Here is an 18574-nt window from a genome sequence, read left to right as displayed (position 1 = left end):
CACCAAACTCCAGGAACAGAAGAGACTTTGTCCTCCTCCCTCCTGTTTGCCAGGGGGCCATAAGCCTCCGTTTCTCCAGAACAATCTGGGTTTATGCCTTTTGCAGTAATTTATACGTGCTAGCTATTTTGTCACACCCCCTCATCTTCAAAAGTGCCCCGGTTTAGATGACAGGTGCTATATACACCCTAATCTTTGTTCATATTTGCTTGATCTTAATCCATGGGAATCCCACATGCCAAAATGGAGGATGCCGTCCTACAAAGAGAATTTGCTTTTGCTTTCTCTGAGAGCCAAGGATGCTATAGATCTGGGATCCCTTTAGCTGGGGTTGCAGCTTGCTGGAGAAGTCTTAGTTCCTGTCCCACAACGCTGACCCTGGCCCTAGACTTACTTTCCTTATTGCAGTGTTGATAGTGGTGTTTTCCCTCAGGGGACCCTGCCTTCCCCTTGGGGTACCACCCTTCATACATCCTCTGCCCCTGCCTTCCAGCTCTGATTTCAGCTCAAGGGTGAGGCTCTTGTTGCTATTATGGCTGGTGTTATTTGGACATTGGAGAGAGTATCCTGTGAAGTTTCCTTTACTTCTTTTTGTTTTTTACATTTTATTGTGAAAATTTTTAAATACCTTCCAACCTAAAGAGAGTGATATGATGAACTCCTATATACCCACCAACCAACTTCAACAATTACCAACTCATTCCAATCTTGTTTCATCTACACCCCACACAGTTTTGCCTTTTACACACACCAGATTATTTTAAATTAAGCCCCAAATATCACATGATTTCATCCATAAATATATCAGTAGTATCTCTTTAAAAATAGGACTCCTTTAAAAAAATAGGACTCCTTTTAAAAATAATCAGTATAGCATTATAACACCTAAAACAGTAATACCTTTGTAATATCATCTCATAATATTTCTGGAGCATTTGTTCAAATAATGATTCAGATAAGCCCCATACCTTTATAATTGGTTGATATCACTTGTCTTTAGTAACTTATACATTCCCCCTCACTATCTCTTATCTTATCTGTTGATGAGACCAGATAGTTTGTCCTATAAAATTTCCTATAGAGTGTGTTCGGCTGTTTGCATTCCTATGGTGTCATTTGACATGTTCTTCTGTCCCCTGTGTCTCCCATAGTTCATAGATAAGTCTAGAGCCAGGCTGCCAATGTAGCAGTGTTTAGCCACACATAGCTATTTAAATTTAAAATAATTAAAATGCAATAAATTTTAATAATTCAGTACCTCAGTCACACTAGTCTTATTTCAAGTTCTCAATACCCTCATATGGCTAGTAGCTACTATGTTGGACTGCGCAGACAGAATTTTTCTATCATCACAGAAACTTCTATTGGACAGCTATTCTTATTTATATTCAGGTTAGCTTTGAGAGGAGTGGGAGTGTGTCGAGGGTACTTCAAGGGCAGTGTTGCGGTACTTCTATCAAGGGCACATAAAATCTTGCTGTCTTTCTTCCCATGATGCTCATAGACACCAGTGATCATTGCTAAGACCCCGCAACTCAGGATTCCAAAATCCTAATTATAAAGTTATTTCTTCAATTATTAGCTGGAATGCTTATATAAAGGGAAACTTCCCCCATATCTACTCTTTGCTTGTCCTGAGATACAGTTTGTAAAGGAAAAGCAAAGTAGACATCTGATTCTTTCCCCTTATCTACCAGTTTTCAAAATAATAAGCTGGTACCCTAGCATCCTCCAAAGTGACCAACGAGATGTTTTATTCTGAGCACCATTATGAACTTATGGTACTCAGAATAAAGCCTATTTGATGTGTTTAGGTCAACTGATGTTCTTAACTACAATTAATAACATTGGGTACATATTTTTCGTATTTCCATTGCTGTACTTCTGTAATTAAATCTTAGAAGTAAGATTTCTGAATCTCAAGGTAAATGCACATGTAATGTGTTCACCATCTCATGCCTGGCATATAGCTACTCACTAGTTATTTGCTGCCTCTTTGTCCATAGTAAACCTAATAATAAGTTAGAAAACAACTCATAGCTTTAAGTAAATGCTGTGATGCCACTCTCGTCTTCAGTTGCTGGATTCTGATATGAGCATGGCTTAACCACTCATTAGTTGGGGTGCCTAATAATTAGAGTCTAGAGGGGTGTCCCAATAGCATATTCAAGTTTTTAATAAAACCATTTTAAAAATGTATAGAACCAGGACACATCAGTGGCTCAGTCAGTTAAGCACCTGCCTTCCACTCAGGTCATGATCCCAGAGTCCTGGGATCAAGTTCCACATCAGGCTCCTTGCTCAGCAGGGCGGCTGCTTCTCCCTCTGCCCCTCCCCCTGCTTGTGCTCTCTCTCTTTCTCTCTCTGTGTCAAATAAATAAATAAATAAAATCTTTAAAAAAAAATGTATAGAACCAGGAAAAAAAATAAATGGTGTGTGGAGGTTATCCGACCCACCCCTCTCATCTTATAGCTGGAGAACGGAGGCTTGCCAGTGGCCTGATTTTCCCCAAGTCATCCCAACAGCTGGTTTATGAGTTGGGACTTCCATTCCCCACAGATCAGACACAGGCACTTTTGATTTGCCTGCAGACTGTCTTCTGCACAGGATCTAATTTTTCATTTAGGACCAGATATTTTTTTCTTAATCTGCCATAACACTAGTCAGGTGAAGTAGCCTGTGTCCAGGAGGGCAGGAACGAGCAGCCCCCTCAGATGCATCTTGCTTCTCCAGCCAAAGCTGCCTCCCTGTGTTTTATCACCGTCAGCTCTGGATCCCCGGGAGCCAGCCTCCAGATGCCTGTCAGCACAGCAGGAGAGCCAGCCAACCCTGGCTATCACCGCCCCCTCCTTCCCTGGGGAAGGAGGCAGCCATTGCTGCTCCTGGAGAGACAGACATGATGACTAGAAAATCAGCCTGTCTAATGGAGCCTGAGCTCTTGCTCAAGGGTATGGAAGCCTGGGTGGGTCCTGCCTGGCTGTCAGGTTGGGGCTCAGCAAATCAGGCCAATGATGAAATGAAAGACGTAAGGGGCTTGGGGATGCTGCCTCCACGATCTCTTATTCTACTGCATGGTTCTCTGCCTGGGGCAAAACACTCAAGGGGACTGGGCCCTCTCACAGCTGTTCCACTGGCTGGAAACAGCACATACAGATTAAGGTTCTCTCCCCCAAAGACATCCCAAAGGGCCCTAGAGAGGAACGCCCCCAGAAACTGATTCCTTATGTTCTGGAGTTGTCAGCTGCATTCACCCTGCATTGAACCTCCCAGCACCCTGCTCAGGTAGGGCCATTCTCTTCCTCCGGATCTGACGTTTGTACCCAAGCCACACCATCCGCCTATGACTGCCCGAATGCCATCCTGCTATATTATTCCCCAAGAGCACAGGTCACTCTTTGCCATATCAGAGACCAGTGATTTAATCTGGGATTCTCAGAGCCTCACAGTTTGTGGATTGTAGTGATATTTACAAAGTTTTCAAAACAGGATAGTGTATATTTCTCTTCCTGTCTGTGCCCCCAAAAAATTGAGTGTGTGTGTTGGGAAAGGGGAGTTGAAACACATAAAATACTGGCAGTGGGAGGAAGCTACAATTATGGGGGTTCTATCACCCTCCTGCAAGGTAGAGGCTCAGAGCACTTCCTCTCTCATAATGGTCAGAGAAAGGGGTTCTAGGAGCAAGCAGACCTAGGTTATAACCCAGCCTTCATGAATGCTGGCCATGTGAGCTTTAACAAACTAATCCCTGTGAACCCATTTTTCATCTCTAAAACTGGGACACCCACTTCACAGAGATAAGCAGCTACGAGACCCCCAGACATATAGTAGGAGCTCAGCTAAGGCTGGTTTCTTCTACCATCACCTTCTCCTTGGCCTTCAGGAAGAGGCAGTGTGGCCTAGTGGTTTCAATTTTCCTATCTGACAGACACAGTCTTAAACTCTCTGTCACTTGTCACTTCAGCTATGGGTGACTTTCCCTCTCTGAGCTTGAGCTTTCTCATCCATGAAAAAAAAAAAACTGCCTTGCAGGGTTGCTGTGAGAGTTAGTGATAAAGTGCCTTGAGGCACTTGCTCAACAGAAGCTAGCTCTTCCTGGTTTTCATGGCTCTCCCGCATCCCCACCACGTGGGCTCTGACCCAGGAGCACCTCACCCCAGCACAGGAGGATCTAACGTGGAGTGAGAAGATAGACGTTGACCATGCTCTATGCCAGGAATTCTCAAAGGGGGTGACCTCAGTCCCAAGGGTGTGAAAATCACTTCTTGGAGGGAGCAAAACTTGGTTCTGCGAGGGGAGGGGGACCTTAGGTATCACAATTGTTGGTGGCTCCTCAAAGGGCCACAATACATAAACAGATACATGGTGCATCTGTGTTATTAAAATTTCATGGTGGGGAGGGAAGGGTTGGCAATTGGGAGGGATGTCTAAAAAGCTTCCTGGGGGCTAATAATGAAAAAAAAAAAAAAGTTGAGAAATACCACTATAAGGAGACCAGAGACATCTGGGGAGAAGAAGAAAGGGCTGAAGGAAAGAGCAACACCCCATCTGGGTCAGCAAGAGTGTCGGGTGTGGGAGAGGGGCTGAAAGCAGGTGGAGTTCAATCCCACCTGCCAGAAACCTACACATGATCTTGGTGTGGATGGTTTTTGTTGCCGCCGCTTTTTTTTTTATTGGGTCTGTGTTCTTTTTTAATATTGAGTGATTGATTGATTGGAGAGAGAAAGAGAGCACGTGCAGGCAAGCAAGGAGAGGGGCAAATGGAGAGGGAGAAAGAAAGAATCTGAAACATACTCCATGCTGAGCACAGAGCCCTACCCCGGGCTCAATCTCACGACCCTGAGATCATGACCTGAACCGAAACCAAAAATCAGATGCTTAATCAACTGAGCCACCCAGGTGCCCTGAGTCTCTGTATTTTTTAAATTACAAAGAAGAAAATGCTAATATATATTGAACACTTATGTGCTAGGAATTGTGCCTGGTGTATGAACTGTATTACTCCCATGTGATCATGAGAAGTAGGCTTCAGTTTAACAGATGAGAAAACTGAGCTTCCTTGAAGTTAAGCATACGGTTCATTCCAAGCCTGTGTTCCTTCCAGAGTGGCCATCTTGCCAAATGGCTCCAGACAGTTGCCTGATGGTGCCTGGTGTTCTGGAGCCATATGAAAGAGCATCCCCTTTTCACTCTGGTAAGTGTCCTGGTTTGGATAATAAGTAATCAGCCTACATCACAGCTACACTGTTGGACTGTCCATCCCTCCAGGTATTTCCATAAGGAGGGCTGGGATCAGAGCAACCCTGAATAGCCTCGTGCAGCAACACCCTCCTCAGAGGACGCAAAGAAGTTCCTGGAGGAGAGGAGGCTGAGCGGTAGTAAGAAAAGTGGAGAGTTATGAGAGGACTCCCATATTCCGAAATCATAGCCCGCCTCCCTTTTGGAAAGATCCTGCACAAAGCCCCTTTGGGAGCTCAGAGGAAAGCAAAACCACATTTTGTGGCCACCACAAAAGCAGGCTGCAGCTGTGCGAACATCTGGTGGATGGCATACCTGGGAGTCACACCTACGTGCACCCAAAGAAGCTCCAGCCAGGGTCTGGTCACCGCAGCACCAGTCCTGCCCAGGGACACCACAGTCTGGGACTGGAAACAGGGAGGGTTTGGAGTTGTAGGCTCCTGGACAGTGGACACAAGCCCTACCTCCTGCCTACCCACCTGGGGTGTCATCTGCAGACCCTCGCCCAGCTCCCCTAACTGACATCTGCAGGTTCGAGCGGGAAGTTGAGGCTGCTAGAGACGTTCTATTTGTGCCTGCATCTGAATAATTTAACACTCACCCCAAAATAGACTATCATTAGAATTTGTCAATTCCTGTGCATTTGAGCAGTCTCCAAAAAAGAAAAAAGAGAGAGAGAGAGAGAAAGGGAAGGAAAAGTTCCCACACACATTGCCTGAGAGCCGTGCAATGGGAGGGCGGTGGTTCTCAATGGGTCAGTGGGGTTGGTTTCTCCTCTACAGTCAGAGCCCTGTGCTCACGGGTGCATCTGGCCTAACAACAAATGCTGCTCCTTCACGTCTAGGTAGCTCTAAAACAAGTCTGCACCGCGGGTGCAGGATGTCAGAGAAAATGCCGGCTTCTTACGTGGTCTCAGATGCCCGTTTCCACCTTCACCACGTACTCTGTATATGACCGTACTCAAGTCCCTTAATTTTTCCAGCCCTCAGTTTCTCCAACTGCAAAATGTGAATAAAAGCATAGCCTTCCTCACGGAGTTTGGGTTTTTTTTTTTAAGATTTATTTATTTGAGAGAGGGAGAGAGTGTGTGTGTGTGTGTGTGCAGGAGAAGGGGCAGAGAGAGAGAGACTCTCAAGCAGACTCCATGCTGAGGGTGGAGACTGATGCGGGGCTCGATCCCACAACCCTGAGATCATGACCTGAGCCAAAACCAAGAGTCAACGCTCAACCAACCTAGCCACCCAGGCACCCCCTCACGGGGGTTTTATAGTGTTAACTGAGCCAATAGGGGTTATGGGAGAGGTCTCCCACGCTGTGGCACATAACAGATCCCAGTGGTCTTTAGTGTCCCGGTCCTCATTATGCACTGACCGTATGTGAAATGCTGCTAGTTCCGGGAGGCACCACAGACAGGCAGAGTTTCCAGCAGAAACCCATTCTCTTTTTCCCATTGTTTATGCTGCCAAACAGTGTAAAAGAAAACCAACAACAGCAAAACAAAAAACAAACAAAATACACGTATATATATCCACACACACATACATGTACTCATCTGCTCAACCTCTAAGGCAGATGCTCAAATCACCTGAGCTCCTGTCCTGCTTGTCAGTGGTGGAGAGCCCCTAGTAAGTGCCTCGTCTTATTCCCTTGGGGGCTGTTCCAAACCTTCCTCAAGAATTCCACCCCACTCCCTAAACCTAAACCACCATTCTTACTTCTTGAACACACCCCCAGGTCAGTGAATACTGTCGCCTTCACTCACAGTGCCTCCTGCCTCCATCCATCCCATTCTCCCCCTCGCCATGCCTCCTCCTCAGCACCACTGCCCATTTATAAAGCTCACCTCCACCCTGGGCTCAGCTCAGCTTCCCCCCATTTGTTCCTGGACTTGGCTCCATCCCCCACCTCCTCCCTCTGCATCTCTAAGCTCCGTCTCCTCACACTCTCCCTTTTTCACCCTGTAAAAATGCCCAAATATCACACCATCTGAAAACATTTCTCTCAGCTCCCTTTCCCACCATCCCGATCTGCATCCTGTCCTTCCTTTTGAGACAGGGAAGCTGAAGGGGCTCCATTTTAGGAAGGCTCCGTGTCTGCTGTGTTTCTGCCAGGCTCCATTTCTGAATAAGCCAAAGAAGCTTGAAGTTCCCATCTCCAGGGGGAAGCCAGAAAATTAATCATTCGCAGAGTTTTGTCTGAGGCCCCAAACCCCTGATAATACCCAAGAAGAGCCAGATCCCAAACATGTTCTAGGACATTAACTTCGAATAACCCTCAGCTGACATGGGCATCCACACCAGAACTTTTAGTAACTTACGGAATAACACGTCTTGTTCACCCGACATTTGTGCTTGATTGGACCCTACCCTGGATTCCTGGAGCAAAGCGTACCGTAGACCCTTTGCTAACATAAGCCCCTACCCCAAGCAACAATGAGAGTCATTCTTCTCTCCTTTCCAAGTCTCCCAGACACTTTGCTATTCTCGGTCACTCACACTATTCAATAAATTCCATTTGCACTTTCTCCAGCTCACGTTTGATTTCTATCCTGATTCACTGGCCTGTGTCCTGCCCCCCACCCTCCTGTCGTCATTCCTGGTCTTGTTCTCACCCATGCTCTGGAAGCACGTCCTCCGGGCTCACCTGGATGCCCTGATGACCATGCAGGCACCTCCACCAGGGCCCCCTCCTCCTGTGCCCCCTTCCTGGTCAGCCCTCTCTTGCGTTGGGATCCATGCACCCTGCTCTCCTGGCTCTCCTTCCTCCCTGAATGCTTCTCTCTCCCACTCTCTGTTCCTCATCCTCCACCTCCAGCTTAAATGGAAATGTTTCCTATGGTTCTATGCACCACACATCTCTCTTCTGCCTCTACCTGTCTCCCTGGAAGATTGCTGCCACTTCTACCCTGTCACCACATAACGCGACCTTGGCCTCACCCCTGAATTTGCAATTAGCTCATGCACCTGCCCACGCAGATGTCCCCCAGCACCTGAAGTGGCAATCCAACACTCTTCCACCCTCCCTCCGAGATGCCCAGACCTGGGAACCTCAGCCCCACTTCCCACACCCGCCAAGTCCCAGCCATCTAATCTCAACGTCGTGAGTCATCTTCAGCATCTCCTTTCCCTTCCCTACCACTGTCCTGGTGTAGGCAGGGGCATCCCCAACCTGCACGCAAGACAATTGCCCACATGGCCCCAGGACGGCAGCCCCCATCTTCCCCGAGCCATCGGCTCCCCACTATGGAGAGTCATCTCCTATTAACATGCACTCCTCCCTTGCTGAGCCATGCCAAGTACCAGTCACTGAGCAACGTGCTCTAACAGTTTGGCACACTGAACTCTCTCAAGCCCCCTCCGTGGGTACTATTCCTGCCTCCATTTGGCAGAAGATGTAGCAGAGGCTGAGGAAAATCATATTGGTGGGCACACAGTTAGTAAGCAGCAGGGCTCAGAGTCTAACCAGGGAAGAGACCAAAATCCACAGTCATACTGCCTCCAACCACAGACCAGATTGGACTAGGAAAAAAAAAAAAAGCCCTCCAAAGAAGGCAGGGCTCCCTACTGCCTAGCAAATTCCTGGCACAGTCCTTAAGGCCATCCTGGGCAGCTGTCACCTGCACAAGGCTCATCGTGCTAGACGCACCCATGTTATTTCCACTTGGGTTCCAGCCACCTTTGCAGACACATCTGTGCACCCAGACCTCGTTCCAGCTCTGGGCTTTTCCCAAACATATGACACCTTTGCTGGCTTTGCCTTCTTGCTTGGCTCAGCCACAATGCCCTAGTGCCTCCCCAGATTCAACCCCGGGTCATTGACTTCTCCTTCTTTAGCATACCCAGCACTTTGCTTATCCCTTTGCTGCAGCCTTCATTTTATTCTACTTGATGTGATGGTCAGTTGCATATTCATTTTGCCAATGAGACTCTAATTACTTTGAGGGCAGCTCCCCCCAACAGACTCATTTCTGTACGTGTTCTGTATCTAACTCAGGACATGTTTGATATTTGTGACGTGGCCCACTGCCGCTGTGATGATTTTACCCCTGCCTACAGCCTGCACATGACAACATAGGGATCTCATATTCAACCAGGTGGTGGGGGGTTGGGGGCTTCCAGACCCTGAGTCGCTATCTGGTCCACTCACTTGTTCTGATACATGCAGAAAAATCATTGCTTACAAGCTGCAAAGTTCATTTTCAAGGAAAGTATAGAACAGCTTTTGCATTCTGACACCTCCTCCCGCTCTCCCATCCCACTTCCTCGGAGAACAGCCTCTGAGGCTGCCTGGCCGTGGGCGGGGTGAACACGGCTCCCGGGAGGGACTGACAACTTCTGTGAGACACCACGCAGGACACGGGATGTGTCCCCGGAGGGTGGAGCTGCAGTTCCCGCACTATCTCAAGTTTGGTTTGAGCCCTTGGGATGAACCTGAGAAAGAGAAGAGTGCTCATGGGTGTACTCCTTTCCCATCCTCCACACAAATGCCTGGGGGATGTTTTTCTGTGCAGAGCCCCAAGTGTCATTATTCACAACCTCTTCCCAAGTCTCTTTAGAGTCCACAAAACACATGCCACGGTGTGTAAAATGTAAAATGTAAAAAGGAAAGAAAAGCTCAAAGAAGTACTCCTGAATCTGTTTAGCTTGGCAGAGCTAACACAGAAATCCTGGTGAACCCCTGGGACTATTTCTACACCCCCAATACGCAGCGGTTAAAACTTGAATTCCACCCATAAAGGCATCATGCCAGAGCCCAGCAGAACATACAGCTCCTCCTTCCCCTCCACCCACCCCACCTCCTCACCAGCACCTCAGCTCCCTATGTACCCCAACCCCCTCTGGGCTGTCTCTGGGCCCATTCCGTGTCTGTTACGCCTCTGGAGTATTTTTCTTTCTCATCCAAGAGGCTATTTGTTCCATAGAAAGAGCTTTTCTTTCCCCAAATCAGGACAGGTGTGGACAATCCGCTTTCTAAGCCCCTACTGAGCCTTTCTGCCAGAGGATGCAAGAAAAACTGGCTGGACACTGCTTTGAGTGTGGGTTTGGAGAACAGAATGCCTTCCTGAGCCTCAAACAGGGGGCACGGCATAATGAGCTCATTCTAGAATGGCCACAAAAAGGATCTGTTTCCAGGTGGCCTCTGCCCATTAATTAATTATATCCCAGAATGCTTAAATCCACCTCTCACACTCCCCACCACGCTCATCCACACTTTGCTCTTTTCTCTGAAGGTAAAGCTAAGCACCGAGGGAAAGGAAGGGTAGAGATTGTCTCACGAGCATCTGCCACAAGCCCAGCTCAGAGCTGAACACTTGACGTTCATTCAGTCCTCGAAAGGACCCCCCCCCCAAAGTAGCTACAGTCATTATCCCAACGTATAGAAGGAAAACATGTGGCAAACTCACAGAGGTTAAGCAACTGGCCCAGCATCACACACTAGGGATGGATGGAGCTAGGATTTGGGTCCAAGTCTTGCAATTCCAACACCTGTGCTGTGTGGCGTACAAGAGAGATGACCAAGCTGAACTGTTCAACTGTAAACTCCTTTAGAACAAAAGCCATACCTTGGACGTCTCTGTATTCCCCACAGCACTCACCACAGGAAATGCCCTCTGTGGGTGATAAAAGAATGAATGAATGAATTTATGAATGAATGCATGAATGAATTTATGACTGGATGGATGGATGGATGGATGAATTTGAAATAAGACTTCCATGCTTCCTTTTCGAGGTGAATTGTAACCTGATTTGTTGATCTAGTTTTATGAGAAAGCCAAATGCAGAGGGGCACCAGCCACTGAGGAATGTTGGCTTTTGAAGCCGACAGAACAATCTCTGGCACACCGTGGGAAGAGCTACACTTGTATGCCTTATTTCTACATTCCCACCACTTGGCTGGGAAACTGTATTCCTTCTCGTGGTTCTCCACCTATTTGTCTCCACGGAAATAAATCTCAGCATCCCTATCTGTTAAATCTGGATTGGAAAGGGATCATGGTGTAATGAAAAGGATAGTGCTGCTCAACAGAATAGGTTCCAGTCCCACAAAACTATGCAGCTTGCATGAACCTCAGTTTCCTCGATGTTCATGTGGGGTACCAACGCCCTCCTCTGTGCCTCACCAGGAAGGGATGACAACTTCAACAATGAGAGCATGCAGGGGAACTAGGGTAACCAGCTGACCATCATCCAAGAGTTTTCCCAAAGGGTATGCATTACCTCAGTAAGGATAATGGTGGTAGGCCAAGTAATGCCCCTCCAAAGCTCTCCATGGCCTAATCCCTGGAACCCGGGCAGATGTTATTCTATGTGGCAAAAGGGACTTGCAGATGAGATTCAGTTAAGGATCTTGAGATGGATCCTGGGTTATCTGAGTGGACCCACTGTGGGATCCCAAGGATCCTCATAACTAACAGAGGAAGGCAGGGGTGTCAGAGTCAGAGAGAAATTTGAAAATGCTAAGCTGCTGGTTTTGAACATGGAAGAAGGGGCCGTAAGCCCAGGAATGTGCTTGGCCCCAAGAAACTGGAAAAGGCAAGGGGACAGACTCTCCCCTAGAGCCTCTGAAAGAATGCAGCCCCACCGACCCCTTCGTGTTAGCCCAGTGAGCCCCATTTCAACCTCCGATCTCCAGAACCCTAAGACCATAAATGTGTGTCGTTTTAAGTCACTGAGTGTGTGGTCATTTGCTACATCAGCCATGGAAAACAAATGATCCCAGCCCGAGATCCGGCTCCCACTCTAAATCAGGTTGCGTCGACCCTACAACATGAGTCCCTTTGAATTACCCAAGCATTCCAGACTGAGATATCTATCAACCAGAATGCCACAGTATTTATCTGCAAGGAGAGATCTACCTGTTAGCCAGTCTCCTCAGCTTGGCATGACTAGAATCCCCCCTCCCATTAGGCGGACCAGCACAGGAAGGCTATCTGGAAGGACGCTGAAGAACACAGAATCAGAGCGAGCAAGGCAGATGAGTCACCATGCTCCCAGCTCCAGCTCAGAGCCCATTGCACTCGTGCCCACAACAGAAGCAGCCTTGCCATGGGAACCCTCCCACCAGAGTCTCTCGGCTACAGTGCCCTCTATCTTGGGCAGTATTTGGAAGGCACCTGTCAACACCACCTTCTGAGAAGCTCCTCTTTCTCCGCATACTTGGCTTACCAACACCTCTTCAAAGTGTATGTTTTCTTTAGTACTATGACAATTAAATCGGTAATACATTTAAAGCACTTAGAATACCGGAAGCACTCAACAAGTATCTGTTATTATCATTATTACTATATTCAATCCAGCTGTGTCAAGTACAGCGGCGCTGGGGGCCCTTTTCTCAAGGGGACTCATTTTCCCACTCTGCTCTTCATGCCCGGGTGCTAAATTTCCAAGTTCTCGAGGGGAGCCTCATCCCTCGTACCGACGGCACAGTGGTGATTATACAAGGCCAGCCAGGATCACTGTCGGGTGAGCCGCAGGACCCTTTTCAATAAATGAGGAAAAGGAGGGGAAGCTGTGAGTCCAGTGCCTGGCATAGAGAGGGAACTCAGGTGTTTACATCCGTACTCATTCACTCTCTGCGAGGGGCTCAACTGTCCCCTCCGAATGCATATGCTGAAGTCCCAACCCCCAGCACCTCAGAATGTGACTCTGTGTCAAGATAGGGCCTTAGGGACGCCTGGGTGGCTCAAAGTCAGGTAAGCATCTGCCTTTGGCTCAGGTCATGATCTCAGGGTCGTGGGACCGAACCCCCACATGGGGGTCCCTGCTCAGCGGGGAGCCTGCTCCTCCTTCTCCCTCTGCAGCTCCCGCAGCTCCCCCTGCTCATGCTCTCTCTCTCTCTCAAATAAATAAATAAAATCTTAAAAAAAAAAAAAGATAAAGCCTTTAAAGAGGTGTAGAGTTACCATGAGGCCCCGAGGGTGGCCTCTGACCCAGTCTGACTGGTGTTCTCATAAGAAGAGATGAGGACACACACAGAGCCCCCAGCCATGTGCCCCCGCAGAGGGACACCCGTGTGAAGAGGCATCATCAGGGCAGCATCTACAAGCCAAGGAGAGAAGTTTCAGAGGACACCAACCTGCTGGTACCTTGGGGTCAGGCCTCCAGCCTCCAGATCCATGTGAGAAAGTGAATGTCCGCTGCTCAAGCCGCCGAGTCGGTGGTCCTTGGTCAGGGCAGCCCTGAGCCGCTCCCCTCTCGAGAACCAATACTTCCACATCTCTGGACAGCAGAAAGTTGGGGGGTGACTTCACAGAAGCCCCTGATCTCTCTGTGGGCCTGAAAAGCTGTTTTGTACAAAAAGAGCACATGTGCTCCCACCCGCACCCAGCTGCCGGGCTTGGCACCCACGAGACGGTTCTCAGTCCCTGAGGAGGGAGGTGCCGTTAGCTTCCCAGCCCCCCGCCCCCCCAGAGTCCTGCTTAGAGAGTCATGCCTCGTAGCCTGCAGAGAGTACGCCACGGGCACTGCGGATACGAGAAGCTGTAAAATCGCACATGACAGATTCGTGACATCCCTGAGGGAATAAATAGGGAGAACAGATGGAGAGATGAGGCAGGGAGATTTCATTTAAATCTTAATAACATTTTGATAATCTAATGAATGTGGTGAGAAAAGAAAAGCAAACCAGTGCCAGAGAAATAAAACAGTTTGCCCAACTTGGTGTTACCCCAAGATGATCTGCCCAGAAGGAGGGGCACAAGGTTCCATGGACGAATCGCTTCCTAAAGGATATTAAGCATCTTCTCTGAAACTGCCAGAGCTAAACGTCTCTCAATATAGAGAGACATTCAGAGCAACACAAGGCACCTCCTCTTTCCCTATGCACTTCTTCAGGGCACGTCTCGCGGCCACAGTCCTCCGCGCAGTCCCAGGTGATTTCCAGGTAAAGGGGAAGGGGGAACTTATAGACATGCAGGGGACACAGACCAAGTGTGCTCAGAGCTCAGGTTTGTCCCCCCTGCTGATAGCTTATCCATACATCCAGCCTGTTCCCAAATCACCTCTCCCTGCTCGTCTCTGGAGACCTTCATGAAGATAGGCCCAGTAGAGAGAAAAGAGCACTGCACAAAGAGTCCAAAGGCCTGGATCACAACTCTACCATGCACCAACCATGGGACGTGGGGTATGTAACTTAGCTTCCCTGAAAAGTGGAAAGAAGACTTCCTACCTTGCAGGAATCTATTGCACAGAGTAAATGAGGTCTACTCTTCAGACAATAGTAGGCAAATAGCTGGCATTCAACAAATGCAAATCCCTTCCACCACCATTTCTGTCCCACAAATAACACAGCAGACACAGGGGCCCATGAGTGTTCCCTGCATGGATCTTGACTTTTGAGGTGATTCCTAGAGAAGCAAATGCAGGCTCTATGGTTTTATGGCCCACCCACACTGTCTCGTCCTCGAGCTCTTATTTAAATAGATGCCTTGGAAAGTGTAGGACTGAAAACAGATGAAAGGTTGGGGAAGACAAGCCCCAGATGTAAAATATCTTAACCGGGACATCGAGTTTTGTTAAATCACGGAAAGAGGAAACAAGTAGCTAGAAGCAGCAGAAAGGCTGGAGAAGGAGCCAGAACTGGGGAGTGCCTGCTCTGCAGCAAGCATACTGGCAGAGAACAAGCAGGGGACTGGTGTCCAAATGGCTCATGATGCGTAAGGATGGGGCAGAGTCAGCCCAGCAGGAGAAAGCTTAGTGATTAAAGATGATTCAGACAGAAAAAAACAGCCCCAGGCATACCAGCTTTCCTGACTGAGTCCCCAGAGAGAATGTCTGGGGACCCCATTTGTGAGCATCACCACCTAAGTCTTGATAGAGGAGAGGGAGGGCACCAATGATAAACACCCACTCTGAACCAGGCTCTATGCACATCTTACCTGCATCCACAGCATCCCTGGCCTAATGGGACATATGTCAATGAGATAACAGGTTCATAGGGCTTGACGTAGTGGAAGTTTACCAAACGGGGACTGTTTAGCACATATTGGGAATACAGTCTTTGTAGTAAGATTCCCAGAGTCAATGGGCAAGATTGTATTAAAAATATTATTGATATTAGGGCACCTGGGTGGTGCAGTCAGTTAAGTGTCTGACTCCTGGTTTCGGCTCGGGTCATGATCTTAAGGTGGTGAGATGGAGCCCCACATCAGGCTCTGCATTCAGCATGGAGTTTGCTTGAGATTCTCTCTCCTTCCCCCTCTTCTCCTCCTGCTTATTCTCTCTCTCTCTCTAAAATAAATAAATCTTTTTAAAAATATATTATTGATAAAAATACACACTTTCTTGAGGTGGGTGTGGAAGGCAAGGGAGTGGCAAAGAGGAACTAATGCCCTGATTAGGATGAGGACCCACCTGGTTTAAGAGAGTGGATGTTCTGATCTCATTTGCTGCTATTTCTACACCAACTCCTATCTCTTCCCTTCCAGCTAAGGAGTGCCCTGTTTGGTTTGCCTGGCTATGGAGTCTATCTTCAGAAGGAAAAAAAAATATATAAAAAGGTACAAATTATGAGATAATATAATAGGCATGAAAGACAAAGAAACAAAACTCTAACCAATAATTATGGGTGACGCCAGCGGTAAAATAAAAATGGTAGAAACCAAAACAATAATTGAAGACGTACTTTATCACGGGTAACAACCTTTGGCTGCACATCGGGGTAACTTTACTTTAAAAAGTCGATTTCCCAGCCCCATTCCTATAGTTTTGGGCTTTCCTAACTGTCTCAGGATGGTTAGGACAGTCAGGAAATTGATTTTTTTTTTTTTTTTAAAAAAACTCCTCAGCTGATTCTGATGTACAGTCAGGATTGAAAACCATAGCACTAGATGAAAACTTGCCTAAGGTGACAAAACAAAAATTAGTTTGTTCATAGACTAGTTCTCTGCCACTTCAATTTGCAGAAATCTTAAGGAAATGATTCTATTGTAGAGGTTAACAGCTCAGGTTTCAGGATCAGAAAGCTCTGAGCGGGTGCCATGGCTCTACTGTTTGCCATCTGAATCATCTTGGGTAAGTTGGGAGGATTAAATGAGTTACTGAATTTAAAGAACCCAAAACCTCACACATATTAGATTCTCAAAAGGGTTAGTTTCTATTACTTTATTATCATGGTTTTAAAATGAAAAGTTTTATAAGGAGACTGAAAATAAACATAGAGTAAATAATCTTACCATGTCTGGACCCTCAATTCTCACCAAATTAGTTTGTAATGTAACTACATAAATATAAATGTAATTTGTAATGAAATTAAATTGGATTTTTATCCAAATTCCAACAGGATTATTTTTTAACTTGGCAACATGATTCAGCAATTCATCTGGAAGAATAAATGGGTGAAAATAGCCAAGAAACATTTTAAAAGAATGAAGAGTGACTTGTACTGCTAGGTATTAAAACATAACATAAAGCTAAAATAATTACATTAGTTTGGGCACCAGAAGCAGAGAGATCAAATGGAACAAAATATAAGGTGGCTTTTCAATTCACCGGGGAAAGGAGGAGTATTCACTAAGTATGTATGAAAGAACTGATTAACAACGGGTAAGTGGACTAAAATAAAGATAGATCCCTACCTCACACCATAAGTCATAATAAAGTCCAAACAATTGATACTATATCACATAGAAAATCAAAATAATAAAAATAGTTAAAATTTACAGATGAATACTTTCCTGATTTCAGGGTAAAAAAGGACTTCCTAAGCATAAAATGAAAGAGATCTTAACTGAAAATACTGGTAATATGAGCATATAAAACTAGATTTCTACATGGCAAGAAGACGACATAAATACAAAGTTAAAGGTAAATAGACTGGGAAAACATTTACAGTAATTGTCACTGATTTAATATACACAGAGCTCTTACTGACAAATACAGAAAACACCTACACTCAATCTGAAATGGCATAGGGCATGGAAAGACAGTGCTTAGAAGAGGAAATACAATTAGTCAGTTAGTAAAAGTGCTGAATCACATTAGCAATCAAATAAATGAAAAGTAAAATAAGATATTTTCTCAATTAGCAAATTGACAATGTTTGATTTTTTCTCTTAAAGATAATACTTCAAGCAAGGATGCATGGGGGGGTCCCCATACATTGCCCGTTGTAGGGTAAATTAGAACAAACTTTGCGGCTAGCCGACTAGAAGCACAAATAAAGAGCTTTACAGTGTCTAAGTCTTATTATTTTCCAAATCTTATTCAATAGCAAGTACCAGTTCTCTGATCAGAAAAAAAAGAATAGTAAGTATAAGGAAATAATATACTTATTGGACGGCAAAGCTGAATACTCACTAATTTCACCAAAAGATTTGGATAATCTCAAATTTCCTTGCAAATACAGGCTTGAAACAAGTCACACTTCATATATTACATTAGTTTACAAAAACCAGAGTCAGAAATGGGATTTGTCACTTGCTTAATTCAGGCAGGTCATCAAGCAGCCCAAACCTAAGCATGAGAACAAATGAATTGCTAGCCATAGCTTTGTACTTGCACCTCAAATGACAGAGAACCTTCAACACAGATTACCTTTCCTCATCCCCGTTAGCCACTAATCTCTCCCTGAATGCTAAAGGATGATCAAATGAGGAAAAGATTTATCTTTAAAAAGATAGCTCTTACCGTTGGGAAAAGCGTGTTCCCCCAGAAATGCCAACCCTTTGCTCCTTGCAAAGATAGGTTTTCTACCAGGATTTTGTTTATGTATTTTGGACCCTCCCTTATTCTCAAAAGTGGAGCAACTTGGCAGAGCCTCCTGCAGAGAATTCCATCTGCTGCCGGCCAGAGAGAAGCTGGAGATTAGGAGTAAAAGCCAGGAACCCCAAGCGGATCAGCCAGCGTGCCCACACCCCCAGACCCTGCCTCCATGCAGAGAGAGCTCATTAGCCAGTGCATAAAATTTGTAAGACTCCAAACTGAGCTGAAGGAGCTATAAAGAGGAGCCAGAAGGAGAAAGGAAGTAAACTAATTTTGTTCATTCAAACTAGAATGGGAGTGAAGCATAAAAGCAGCAGCAATGGTGATGGTGATGATGATGAAGATGATGGTAGGGAGATGTCCCTCCCTGGCATTACTCTGGTTTGCACTAGCCCCTCTGATGCCAGTGGCTCGTGTGTCTGCAGTTTTCTTGGGGCAAATTGTTCAGCCTCACCTCAGTCCCCACCAGCACTGAGAAGCCTCTCAGAGAGGGGCAGCCAGGTCCCACCTCAAAGCCACCTGTTGTCCTTGCATCTGGCCACTTCTTCAGGTAGATTTGCCACTGGTACAGGATTCAGCATCATGATTCAGCTACTACTTGGACAGCCCTGGGGCTTCTGCTCCTCCCCTGAGCTTT

At 46.5% G+C, this 18574-nt stretch overlaps 1 protein-coding gene across 3 annotated transcripts in view; it reads right to left on the bottom strand.

Moving 5' to 3' along the window:
• The window catches only part of SV2B (synaptic vesicle glycoprotein 2B), a 177729-nt gene that overhangs the window by 139662 nt on the left and 19493 nt on the right, over positions 1-18574 (bottom strand). Inside the window, exon 1 of one of the 3 annotated variants that reach the window (XM_036096136.2) lies at positions 13313-13514. The exons of the other annotated variants lie outside the window; for them this stretch is intronic. The gene's annotated coding sequence lies outside the window, so the exon portion shown is untranslated. Of the gene's footprint in view, positions 1-13312; positions 13515-18574 lie in introns of those variants that run through there. 3 annotated transcript variants of the gene reach the window in all.

This window comes from Halichoerus grypus, chromosome 8 (assembly GCF_964656455.1).
Source record: "Halichoerus grypus chromosome 8, mHalGry1.hap1.1, whole genome shotgun sequence".
Classification (NCBI taxonomy): Eukaryota; Metazoa; Chordata; class Mammalia; order Carnivora; family Phocidae; genus Halichoerus; species Halichoerus grypus.
The sequence above is the reverse complement of the archived record's forward strand: the minus strand, read 5'-3'. Positions and strand labels throughout refer to the sequence as shown.